Source organism: Natator depressus, chromosome 6 (assembly GCF_965152275.1).
Source record: "Natator depressus isolate rNatDep1 chromosome 6, rNatDep2.hap1, whole genome shotgun sequence".
NCBI classification, from domain to species: domain Eukaryota; kingdom Metazoa; phylum Chordata; order Testudines; family Cheloniidae; genus Natator; species Natator depressus.
The window spans coordinates 8592252-8604262 of record NC_134239.1 but is presented as its reverse complement, the minus strand read 5'-3'; the positions used below and the strand labels follow the sequence as shown (position 1 = coordinate 8604262).

Sequence of the window (12011 nt, the reverse complement as noted above, 5' to 3'; positions counted from 1 at the left end):
AGTCAGCAGTTGTCCTGACTGTCCTGTTGTATGGATCGGAGTCATGGATCATATATCGCCGCCACGTCTCGAAACTTGATCAGCTGCATGTGCGCTGCCTCAGGAAGATGGCCCATGTGAACTGGTGGGACAGAATTCCAAACACGGAGGCCCTTAAGCTGTGTGGTATCATGGGCACGGAAGCAATGCTTATGAACAAACGGTTTCGCTGGATTGGTCATGTTATGAAAATGGATGACACGTGGATACCGAAGATGGTCTTCTACTGCCGGGTTGTTTGTGGAAAACGCTCCATTGGCGGTCAGTACAAGCGTTGTAAAGATGTCTTAAAAGCCAACGTGAAGTCATGCAGCATATCTCCCAATGATCTGGAAATGATAGCTCGGGACAGATGGTTCTGGCAGCAAACTATTACACAGGCTTTCAAACACTTTGATAGACAGTATCCAGACATTACAAGAAAAGCATAGGGTTCGAAAAGGGTGCATGGCACCCACAGTGGTGGGTTTTTATGTGACATCTGCTATCGGATTTGCCGATCGAGGATTGGCCTAGTCGCTCACCAGCAGTGTCATAGAAGATGGCTCAGTCCATATATAAACAGCCACCACCCCCTGCTACAGAGCCAGCTGATGCCCATTCACTCTGGTCCAGAGGAAAGCAGACAGGAGAGTTGGTCAGTTCAGAAAAAAGGGGGAACTAGAGATGCTGCTACTATCTCCAATTCTTGTCTGCGGGGCCAGCCTTGTGGTTGGGTCTGGGGATGGAAGGGAAGGTGTGGCATGGCTGTGCCTGGCCTGCGGCTCCTCTAGGCAGGTGCGGCATACTCAGGGCTTCAGCCAGCCCAGGGCTCCTCCGGCTGATGGGAGGTCATTCAGGGCATGTCTGGGTGGGGGGATTCTGGCTCTGGCCATGGGCTGGGGGAGGAGTCTCTGGGTTCTGGTCGTGGTGGGGGGAGGTGAATGGGGCAGAGACAGGGGCTAACCTCCCCAAAGGGGGGCTCCACCCACCATCCATGGTGTTATCCCTTTTGTATTGAGTGGTTAGTCAGTATTCGAGGTCGTGGGGGTTTTTTCTGTTAGAAGGCTAAATTGATGATGGAGTCAGGTATTTCTTTGACCCTATCCTGTTTGTTTACAATAAACATGGAAAGTCCTGTTTCCCTGAACACAGCAAGAATCAAATAGCCAGAGGCGGCAGGTTTCTACAGTTTTTGGTGGTGCCCAGAACGGGTCCAAGTCCTGCCCCCAAGACACACACACACCTGCTTTGTAAGGGTTGGGGGTGAGGACTCTGGCTCTGGGGTGGGGCTGGGGATGAGGGGTTTGGGATGTGGAGGGGCTCAGGGCTGGGACAGAGGGTTGGGGTGCGGGCTCTGCTGGGGGTGCAGGCTCTGCAGTGGGGCAGAGCAGGGGATACGTTGGTCGGTTGCGCACATGTATGAAGATCCTTCCCTGTAGAGTAATTAAGAACCTGTGAATGTCCCCAGGTGGGAGGTGAAATGACTTGGCCCCAGGGGAGCAAGCGGCAAATGCCACTGCAGCACCCAGATCGGTTTCAACTGGCAGGAAAACACATTGCAAAGCCCTGGTTTGGTTGCCCCTTGCCTCTCTATTCTCTCTCTATTCCCACGCAGGTCTCATCTCTGCTGGCAAGCAGCTCCCCGGGGGCGATTGCTGTGTGTATGTGAGAGGGCTGATGAGGACAATGGGGTCCCCTCGGCCGAGGGAATGCACCGCAGAGCAAGCAGTGGGCAGGGGAGATCTGAGGAGCTGCTGGGGAAGCGCTGTGTGTTAATACCAATGGGCGCAGATCTAAGTTTAGAACAACCTGAGGTTTTAAAAATAGACTGATAGACGCTGTCAACTACGCCAGCGATTTATAAATGAGGCATTAAATGGTCAACTCCAATCTTGTCACAGCGACAGGAGCTCAAACTTTGTACAGTTTGACTTGAGCAGCAGGCAGGCTGCCCTGGGGCTGGGGCCAGAGAGGAGGACTCCCACTCTCCCTGCTAGCACTCAGCCAAGCCAAGAGTCCACTCCGAGTCGCCTGCCGGGTGGGGGGCTGCCATGCTCCTCCCCTCCGCAGACACAGCGGTCAGCCGGCCCTGCTCCCTTACAGCCAGGCTGCAGCAGCCGGCGAGAACAATTATCCCGTAAAAGTGGGGATAGGGACATGCTGAATCAGAGCATCTGAGGGTGGCAGCTTGGAAGTGCTGCTCAAACCAGCGTAATGAGTCCAGGGACATTTAAGGGGTCAGCTTGGGAGTGTTGATCAACGTGGTCCTCGCAGATGCGTTCTGTTAATGTGTGTGTGTGTGCTCATCTGATTCTGGGGTGGGAAAAACCCAGCCCTGGGGAACCTAAGTCCTGCAGAACAGCTCCATTGGGAGGGGACTTGCAGCAGGGAGAAGTAGAGCTCCGTCTGAGAACACAAGTGACACAACCAGTACATTGATAGAATTACCAAACCCTAATAAATGAGCATACCCCAAAGTAACGGGCAAATCCGGTAACATTGGAGCAGCAGCTCCTATGGTTTCCGCTAGCCATTGCATAAAGGAGCTTGATGGTTTGTTTCTGACATGTATCCTGAACAAAGGGCAGATTGAATTAGGGTTTCTCCAACCTGTAACAAACCCCTCCCCTCTCAGAAAGGAAATAATTTAACAAATTACCATTGATACAGTCTTCGGTATCTACATATTGACATAGCACCTTTCTGTCAGGATGGTTTTCACACCAACTCCAATTTGATCTTACAAAACATTGCATCGGAGATGGGAGTTTTCCGGCCATGAGCAGACAGCATCCCCTCCCCATACTACAGTAAAAGCTGTCTTCCAAGAAGGCTGTGTTTGCCAATGATTTTCCAGTCATACCCTATGCTGATATCTAGGTCTGCTATTTGGGAAGCTTTTTGTTGTTCTGGAGTCCACTCCTGCAAACCCCCCATTCACTGGTCCAACAGATGAGCCAGGAACATTTGCATTTCTGCAAGTTATGGGGAGAGAGAATCATAGAATATCAGGGTTGGAAGGGACCTCAGGAGGTCATCTAGTCCAACCCCCTGCTCAAAGCAGGACCAATCCCCAACTAAATCATCCCAGCCAGGGCTTTGTCAAGCCTGACCTTAAAAATATCTAAGGAAGGAGATTCCACCACCTCCCTAGGTAACGAATTCCAGCGTTTCACCACCCTCCTAGTGAAAAAGTTTTTCCTAATATCCATCCTAAATCTCCCCCACTGCAACTTGAGAGGAGACAGCCATTTCTTCCTAATCACACCTGTCTCTCTTGGACACCAATTCATTGCTCTCTGCTTGGGGCAGTGTTTGCTGATCACATCTCAACAAGGCCATCTAGCCATGCACCCAGGCCTGCGCGGGATTGTGCTGGGATAAGCATATGAAGGAGTGAAGGGGCATGGATAAAGGAGGACTAATGGGAGGTGGTTGATTACAGCAGGGAAATTACACTTGGGCAAATATGATTGAGAGAAATGCAGTTTATTTGGTGTGATCAGTGGAGGGGTGTTTGATATTGAAAAGGTACAAAGGCAAGCGTGAGGTATGTGTACTATAGGGGGACATTTGGATTTTAAATCTCAATACAAGCCCCTGGGTATTCTGAAGGAAAGGTTTATTACTGTGTGGTTACTGTCTACAAATGAACCCTGCATAGCCCTGATGACTCAGAGCCCACAGAAAACACCCTGAGCGTCCCAGGAAGCATAACCTTGGGCTGGATAATTGCATTTGTGGGCCTCTGCCCTTGGGGCTGTGTCTAATACATCTAGGGGCACTCCAGGCTTTGGCCTGTCTCTTTACAAGCATGTCCAAAAATCTGTGTTTGTTTATGGTGTCACTGTTCTGATGAACAGCTCTTAATTCCGGGAAACCCTGCCCCAACCGGGAAGTAAAATGAAACTTAACACTTACTTTCATTTTTCTCTTTTTTTATTCGTAGATTAGATCTCCCTCTCCACGGTTCACCGACCAGAGCTGTGTCAAGAAAAAAACATCTGGCTCTAATCAATCACAGTTGCCTGTAGCCCTGTTGCAATTAGTTTTTTTTTCAATGACCTTTTATTCTCTAGGCCACTTTAGCAAGATCATGGCAAAGCTCCTCGGAAACCAGTAGGATTTTTGCCTGAACACGGAGTGTCGGATTTGTCCCCGAGTGAGAAAGACTTGGCAGGGACAACAGTCACATTCAAAACTGATTGTCTTACTTTTATTTGTAGGGGCTCAGGGCACCGGTTTCTAAAGACTGATGGGCAGCTGGGACAGCAGAGGATGGAAAGACACCTGAGCCTCAGGCTATTGCACTGAGAATATTATAGCAACAGGTGCCTAGAAGATTGTCACTTTGGGCCCAGCTTCCAGTATCTAATCACCTGGAAAGTTAGACACTCCCCCACTGCCTTGGGTAAGTGAAGACTTAACCCAGATTAAGGTGCAAAACAAACCATGATTTATGAAGGGAAGTGTACAGAAAGTAGGGAAACCCAGGGGAAAAGATAAACAGACAACAAACACCTCAGTGGTTTAACCATACAGGCATGAAGCCTGGCTCCCAACTATCCTTGGCGATCCTGTGGGTTTTATACTTGCAGGTCCTGATGGCAGAGGCAAGCAGAAGATGGACAGCAGCTGATGACAACTGGAACCAGTCCCCAGGCAATCCATGGGCCCCACTTCTACTGTCCCAATGTAGCTTGAGCAGGAGGAACACGGAACCAGAGCAGATGTTGTCGCTCAGGAGCACTCTTCGATCGTCTCCAGGCAAGTGATGCTGGTGTTGATGGTCCTCGACTTTATCAATGAAGGGCTGCTAATGTGGATGCGCTCTGCTGACACAAGGAGCACAGTGTGGACATGCAACAGACTGTCATTTGCTTTTGGTCTTTCTCTCATTTGTAGCTCCCAGGGGCAGCCCCACCCTTCTCCTTACACCAAAGAAGGGTGTACCTGGACTGGAACAGGATTTAAAGGTCCAGCTACCATGATACATGGCCCATTTAAGATGGACTATTGGGGTCTGAGGGTTCCCGGGCAGTTGGGCAGAACATTGAGGTCTGAAGATTCCATCTCAGTTGGGTGAAACGTTGGGGTCTGAGGGTTCTGTGGCAGTTGGGTGGAATGTTGGCATCTGGAGGTTCCGTGGCAGTTGGGCATGTTGTGTTTTGGTGGTTCTGTGGCAGCTGGGCAGGAGGCTGGGGCCTGAGGTGCACAGGGGCTCACAGGCGTGTAGGGTATATACCTCGGTCACTAACCCTGGGGGAAGCTGAGGAGGCAGAAATGTCTCAGGGATTCAAGGCCCCTGCTCTCCCTGATCCCCAATTTTGTGGGGACTGTGGTCAAGTGCACACCTGTCTATTCCTATCTGGGTTGAGACCCAACTCATTTCACTCTAGACCTAATGAACACAGCAAATGAGATTCACTCACTAGGCCCCCGTATCCCATTCCCTGCCCCCCTGAGTCAACCAGTCCCACTGACCAGGGACAGATTGGAGCTGGCACCATGTTAGGGTTCCCTCCCCACTCTGAACTCTGGGGTACAGATGTGGGGACCTGCATGAAAGACCCCCAAGCGTATTTCTACCAGCTTAGGTTAAAACTTCCCCAAGGCACAAATCCTTTCCTTGTCCTTGGACAGTATTGCTGCCACCAGCAAGTGATTTAGGCAAAAATCCAGGGAAAGGGCCACTTGGAGTCCCTGTTTCCCCAAAATATTCCCCCAGGCCCCTTCACCCCCTTTCCTGGGGAGGCTTGAGAATAATATACTAACCAGTTGGTTACAAAGTGAGCACAGACCAAACCCCTGGTTTTTTAGGACACTGAAAATCAATCAGGTTCTTAAAAGAAGAATTTTATTTAAAAAAAAAAGTAAAAGAATCACACCTGTAAAATCAGGATGGAAGGTAACTTTACAGGGTAAATAAAAAGTTTTAAAACACAGAGGATTCCCCTCTAGGCTCAGCTTCAAAGCTAAAAAAAACAGGAATAAAACTCCCTCTTAGCATAGAGAAAATTCACAAGCTAAAACAAAAGATAATCTAATGCATTTCCTTGCCTTTACTTACAATTTCTGTAGTTTTATATGTATCATTTCAGGTATCTTTTCAGGAGATGGTCTACCTGCTTGGTCTCTCTCTCTCTCTGTCCAGAGAGGGAACAAACAAAGAGAGCACAAACCAAACCTCTCCCCGCAGATTTGAAAGTATCTTCTTTCCTTATTGGTCCTTTTGATCAGGTGCCAACCAGTTTATTTGAGCTTCTTAACCCTTTACAGGTAAAGTGATTCTGTACCTCTGGCCAGGAGGGATTTTATGTTACTGCATACATAAAGGTTCTTACCCTTCAGCTTTTTCCAAATCATCTGTCATTAGGTTGCCTCCCCCATTCATTAAGGGTCCCACTCTTTCCCTAACCTTCTTCTTGTTGCTAACATACCTTTAGAAACCCTTCTTGTTACCCTTCACATCCCTTGCAAGCTGCAACTCCAGTTGTGTTTTGGCTTTTCTGATTACCCCCCGCACCCCACATGCTCTAGCAATATTTTTATACTCCTCCCTAGTCATCTGTCCAAGTTTCCACTTCTTGTAAGCTTCCTTTTTGTATTTAAGCTCACCAAAGATTTCACTGTTAAGCCAAGCTGGTCGCCTGCCATATTTGCTATTCTTTCTGCACATTGGGATGGTTTGTTTCTGTGCCCTCAATAAGGCTTCTTTAAAATACAGCCAGCTTGCCTGGACTCCTTTCCCCCTCATATTAGTCTCCCAGGGGATCCTGCCCATCAGTTACCTGAGGGAGTCAAATTCTGCTTTTCTGAAGTCCAGGGTCCGTATTTTGCTACTCTCCTTTCTTCTTTTTGTGAGGATCCTGAACTCAACCATCTTATGGTCACTGCTCCTCAGGTTGCCACCCACTTCTACTTCCCCTACCAATTTTTCCCTGTTTGTAAGCAGCAGGTCAAGAGGAGAACGGCCTCTGGTTCGTTCCTCCAGTAGGCGAGGAGAGATATGAGGAGAGATTAATAACACCGGGACTTTTCAGCTTGGAAAAGAGACGACTAAGGGGTAATATGATAGAGGTCTATAAAATCATGACTGCTGTAGAGAAAGTAGATAAGGAAGTGTTATTTACTCCTTCTCATAACACAACAACTAGGGAATCACCAAATGAAATTAATAGGCAGGAGGTTTAAAACAAACAAAAGGAAGTATTTTTTCACACAACGCACAGTCAACCAGTGGAACTGTGCCAGAGGATGTTGTGAAGGCCAAGACTATAACAGGGTTCAAAAAAGACCTAGATAAATTCATGGAGGATAGGTCCATCAATGGCTATTAGCCAGTATGGGCAGAGATGGTGTCCGTAGCCTCTGTTTATCAGATTCTGGGAATGGGCGACAGGGGATGGAGTACTTGATGATTACCTGTTCTGTTCATTCCCTCTGGAGCACCTGGCATTGGCCACTGTCGGACGACAGGATACTGGGCTAGATGGACCTTTGGTCTGACCTAATATGGCAATTCTTATGTTCTCACATTGTTAAAATTTACTCCTTATTTACGGTCTGAATTTGTCTAGCTTCAACTTACAGCTATTGGATCGTTTTAGACTTTTCTCTGCTAGGCTGAAGAGCCCATTATTAAATATTTGTTCCCTAAGTAGATACTTATAGATTGTAACAAAGTGGCTACTTAATTTTCTCTTTGTTAAGGTAACTATATTGATCAGTTTGAGTTGATCAGTATGAGGCATGTTTTCTAATTATTCTCATGGCTCTTCCCTGAACCCTCTCCAAGTTAGCAACAACTTTCTTGAACTTTCGGCACCAGAACTGGACACAGCGTTCCAACAGCAGTTGCACCAGTGCCAAACACAGAGGGAATAGAACCCCTTTACTCCTGCTTGAGATTCCTGTTTATGCATCTGTGACAAACCAGGGTACAATCCAGGCTAATGAGCAGGTGTGTCACCCCTGCCCTGCAGCCTTGAGTGCCTCACAAAGCCTTGTTGAAAGAGCTCCCACCTGGGCTGCTCACAAAGAACCTAAGAGCATTCAAGTCACACCCTGAGTGTCTGTGTGTAACAGCAGCCTGCCAGCCACACCTGGGTTACATCAGGCTCTCACCAGCCTGGGTTATATAGCAGAGTGACCCCAACACACCCCCAGTCTTAGCTTTCCCCCAGAAATGTATGTCCTGTACTGCTAGGCCCTCTCCTGGACCCTACAAATTATATTAAATCCATTATTTCTTAAAGATTATGCTATTCACACATCTTGTCACCCCAGACAGAGTGTATCAAACAGGCACTTCAATTCAAACACACTGGATTTGATAAAACAAGTTTATTAACTACACAGAGAGAGATTTTAAGGGAATCCAATAAATGAGGCATAAAAGTCAGGAACAGTTACAAAGAAAATAAAAGATGAAATGTTTACTAGTGCCTAACTTAACAAACTGTATCAGATTCAAGCAAAGTGTCTCACCACATGCTTTCAGCAGCCTTCCTGACCAAACTGTGTAGGTCAGGCCTCCTTCCTCTGTGTCCAGTGAATAATCCCTTCCTCTCTTCAGGTGTAGTGAATGCCATGGGCAGGAAGGGGTTTCGGGTGTTTGTCCCTCCTTTTTATAGTTTCAGTCCCATGGTTGAAAAACATTTGCAGCTGGGCACTAGGGCACACAGAGTCTATGTGGAAGGATGTTCCCTGCTGGCTTTTCCTCATCTGTTTGAGCTTCCTTTGTTTCCGTCCCTGCTTGATGACTGTTTACTGCTTAAATGCAAATTCAGGCAAGCACACATTCCTTTCCCGAGGACACATCTGTTTGCCAACTTCTGCCTCAGTAGGGCTGTGGGGTTGGGAACATGGGTTAATAACATCACACGGGGAACTCTTATAGAACTTTCCAGACAATGTTGACACACATTTTGTCAGGACGATACTGACCAACAACTTATGAGTTTTCAAATTATGCCTCACAAGGCATACTATGTACAAAGATTATTAAAATAGTACATAGGGCATAGGCGCCGACTCCGTGGGTGCTCCGGGGCTTGAGCACCGATGGGGAAAATTTAGCAGGTGCTGCGCACCCACCAGCAGCCAAGCTCCCCACTCCTTGCCTCCTTCTCTCCCCCGCTAGTCCACCACGTCACCGCTCCTCCCCCTGCAGCCACCTAACAGCTGTTTGATGGTGCTTAGGACTTTCCGGGAGGGAGGGGGTGCAGCGGGGACATGGCGCACTCAGGGGAGGAGGCGGAGAAAAGGCAGGGCAGGGATGGGGATTTGAGGGAAGGGGGTGGAATGGAGATGGGTCAAGGGTGGTGCAGGGGCGGGTCCAGGGGTGAGGCAGGGTCGAGCACCCACTGGGCAGAGAGGAAGTAGGCGCCTATGATGTGGGGTGTGAATACAAGAGCATATTCTGTCACAGCCTCATTACCACATGTGGCAGGGAGTTCCACAGGCTAAACCTGCAGGACAGAGACATTGATTTTGCCCTTTTCAATCACTTTTAAATGTGATTTCATTTCCTTGTGTGGTGTGGAAGCACATAGTGACAGCACAGCCCCTTTCACTCCCACAAACACACACACACAGTATTTAGAGACAGTTTGAAGTGCCCTGAGACTTCAGACAAGGCAGGCGAATGGCTCTGAGAGCTTGGTTTTATTGGAAGTAACCCAGAAGCACCTCAAGGCCCCAACTGAGATCAGGGCTCCCGTTGTGCCTGGTGCTGCACAGACCCTGAGATCAGGGCTCCCGTTGTGCCTGGTGCTGCACAGATTCACAGTCTCTCCCTCCTCAAAAGAGTTCACAGTATAAAGAGAAGATTATTCTCCCAAAACGCAAACAGTGCCTCAGTGAGATTCAGCCCCCTCTGCTGTAATCCACCAGACCTTTCTCTCCCCCAGATACAGGAGTAGAACCAGCAGTCCAGTGCCTCCTGCTCTAACCACTAGACCCCACTCCCATCCACAGCTGGGTTAGAAGCCAGGAGTCCTGGCTCCCAGCCCTGTCAGCGATGCTCTGGTTGGGATGTTTCAAGCTTAGCAAGGGGCATCAGGATATGGATGCGGAGGGTCCCACGTAGTGTTGCCACCTGGATGATTTTTAATTGGCCTGCCCGGTTTTTGTCCTGCCTTACCTGTTGCCAGTGAAAAGATTGAACATATTGGGGTTTTATGTCCCTCTGCCAGACATGAGCATGGGCAGCCACACAAGCAGTGAACTTGTAACTACCACGGACGACCCATCGCTGGGAGCACGCTGACAGCAGCACGCCGGGCCCTGCTCAGCCTGCCGAACCGCGGCAGCTCCCCTCAGCACCAGGAAGTGAGCTGAGCCCACAGCTCTCTAGCAGGGAGGGGTAAGGAGCAATATGGGAGAGGCAGAGGCTGCTGGGAGGGGACACTGGGGGAAGGCTCCTTCCTGGGTTGAGGCTCCTGGGAGGTGCTGGGTGTGGGAGCTCATGGTGGGTAAGGCAAGGGCTCCTGTGTTACCTGGGAAGACAGAAGCCCTGTGGCCACAGGTGTGGGGAAAGCGGCCAGAGCTGTAAGATAACTAGAGGAAGGGCACAGCGTTTGCTAGCGGCCTCACCCCTGTTCACCCCGAACATCTCTTCTAGTCCCCAAACGTATTTGTTTGTTGCTCAGCGGGGTAGGAGAACAGGCAGCTCGGAGAATCTGTCATTCCCTAACAGAACACAAAAATACACAGAGAGGGGCTGGTGGTTTTGGGGGTCATTTTTGTTGCCCGCTCAGACCGCGGTTTAAGTAGGCTTTGGACGATGAGATTTTTAGCAGTAATTGTCAGCAACCATCAGTCTCACCGCACAGGCATCCAGCCAACGGCACAACGTTTCCGGTGATAACAATCCAAATGTGCCCCTAGACAAAGAACGAACGGTGCTCCTGGTGAGCTTACTAGGGTCCCACCTTACTGTGTAGAAAACTTGTGGCCATGCCAGTGTCCCTGGGGCGGCTTGCAGGATAATTACTTTGTACATTTTGACATGTGAAGTTGACAATTTGTGGTTTCAAAGGTTATAAATAGGCTTGGCAGAATGCTTTTTTTAAAATAACTTCCACAGACAGTACTGATGTTTATTTCTAACTGTTTTTTTGTTTTGTTTTAATTTTTATTGATTTAAATTTTCAGTTGTGGAAAATTACTGTGGGGATCAAAACCTAATTCTGTAATGACAACAGGCGTTGATTTTAAAAAGGTCAAGCTTTATAACTATTCAAACACAAATTATTAACATCACATGTCAAAATATACTTAGGGCAGGTCTACACTACCCGCCGGATCGGCGGGTAGCAATCGATCTATCGGGGATTGATTTATCGCTGTGATGTTATTGACTTGAACTGGGACCGTATAGATCATTGTTGCAACCAAGGTCCTGTAGTGGCACCAAATCTTGTATAAAGGGGGTCAAATAAGGTGTCTAAGACAAGGTTATGGTTTGCTGGTTACGATTATGCTGTCTATATGTGTGTATCATTTTGGTAGTTGAAGTGATGAATATTGGCTCTATACTGTCTGTGTTTCAAACTTATGCTATGCTTCTGGGGAACTGTCAAGGTTCCTTCCCAACTCTGAACTCTAGGGTACAGATGTGAGGACCTGCATGAAAACTCCCTAAGCTTACTTTTACCAACTTAGGTTAAAACTTCCCCAAGGTACAAACTATTTTACCCTTGGACTTCCACTGCCACCACCAAACTTTATCTGGGTTCCTGAGAAAATGTAGTTTGGACACGTCTTTCCCCCCCAAATCCTCCCAACCCTTGCACCCCACTTCCAGGGGAAGGTTTGGTAAAAGTCCTCACCAATTTGCATAGGTGACCACAGACCCAAACACTTGGATCTTAGAACAATGAAAAAGCATTCAGTTTCCTTACAAGAAGACTTTTAATAGAAGTAAAAAAGAATCATCTCTGTAAAATCTGGATGGTGAAAACCTAACAGGGTAATTAGATTCA

General features: G+C 48.1%; 1 protein-coding gene across 1 annotated transcript in view; it reads left to right on the top strand.

Annotated features, from left to right (window-relative positions):
• The window catches only part of LOC141988522 (uncharacterized), a 329702-nt gene that overhangs the window by 132809 nt on the left and 184882 nt on the right, over positions 1-12011 (top strand). The gene's annotated exons all lie outside the window — the stretch shown is intronic.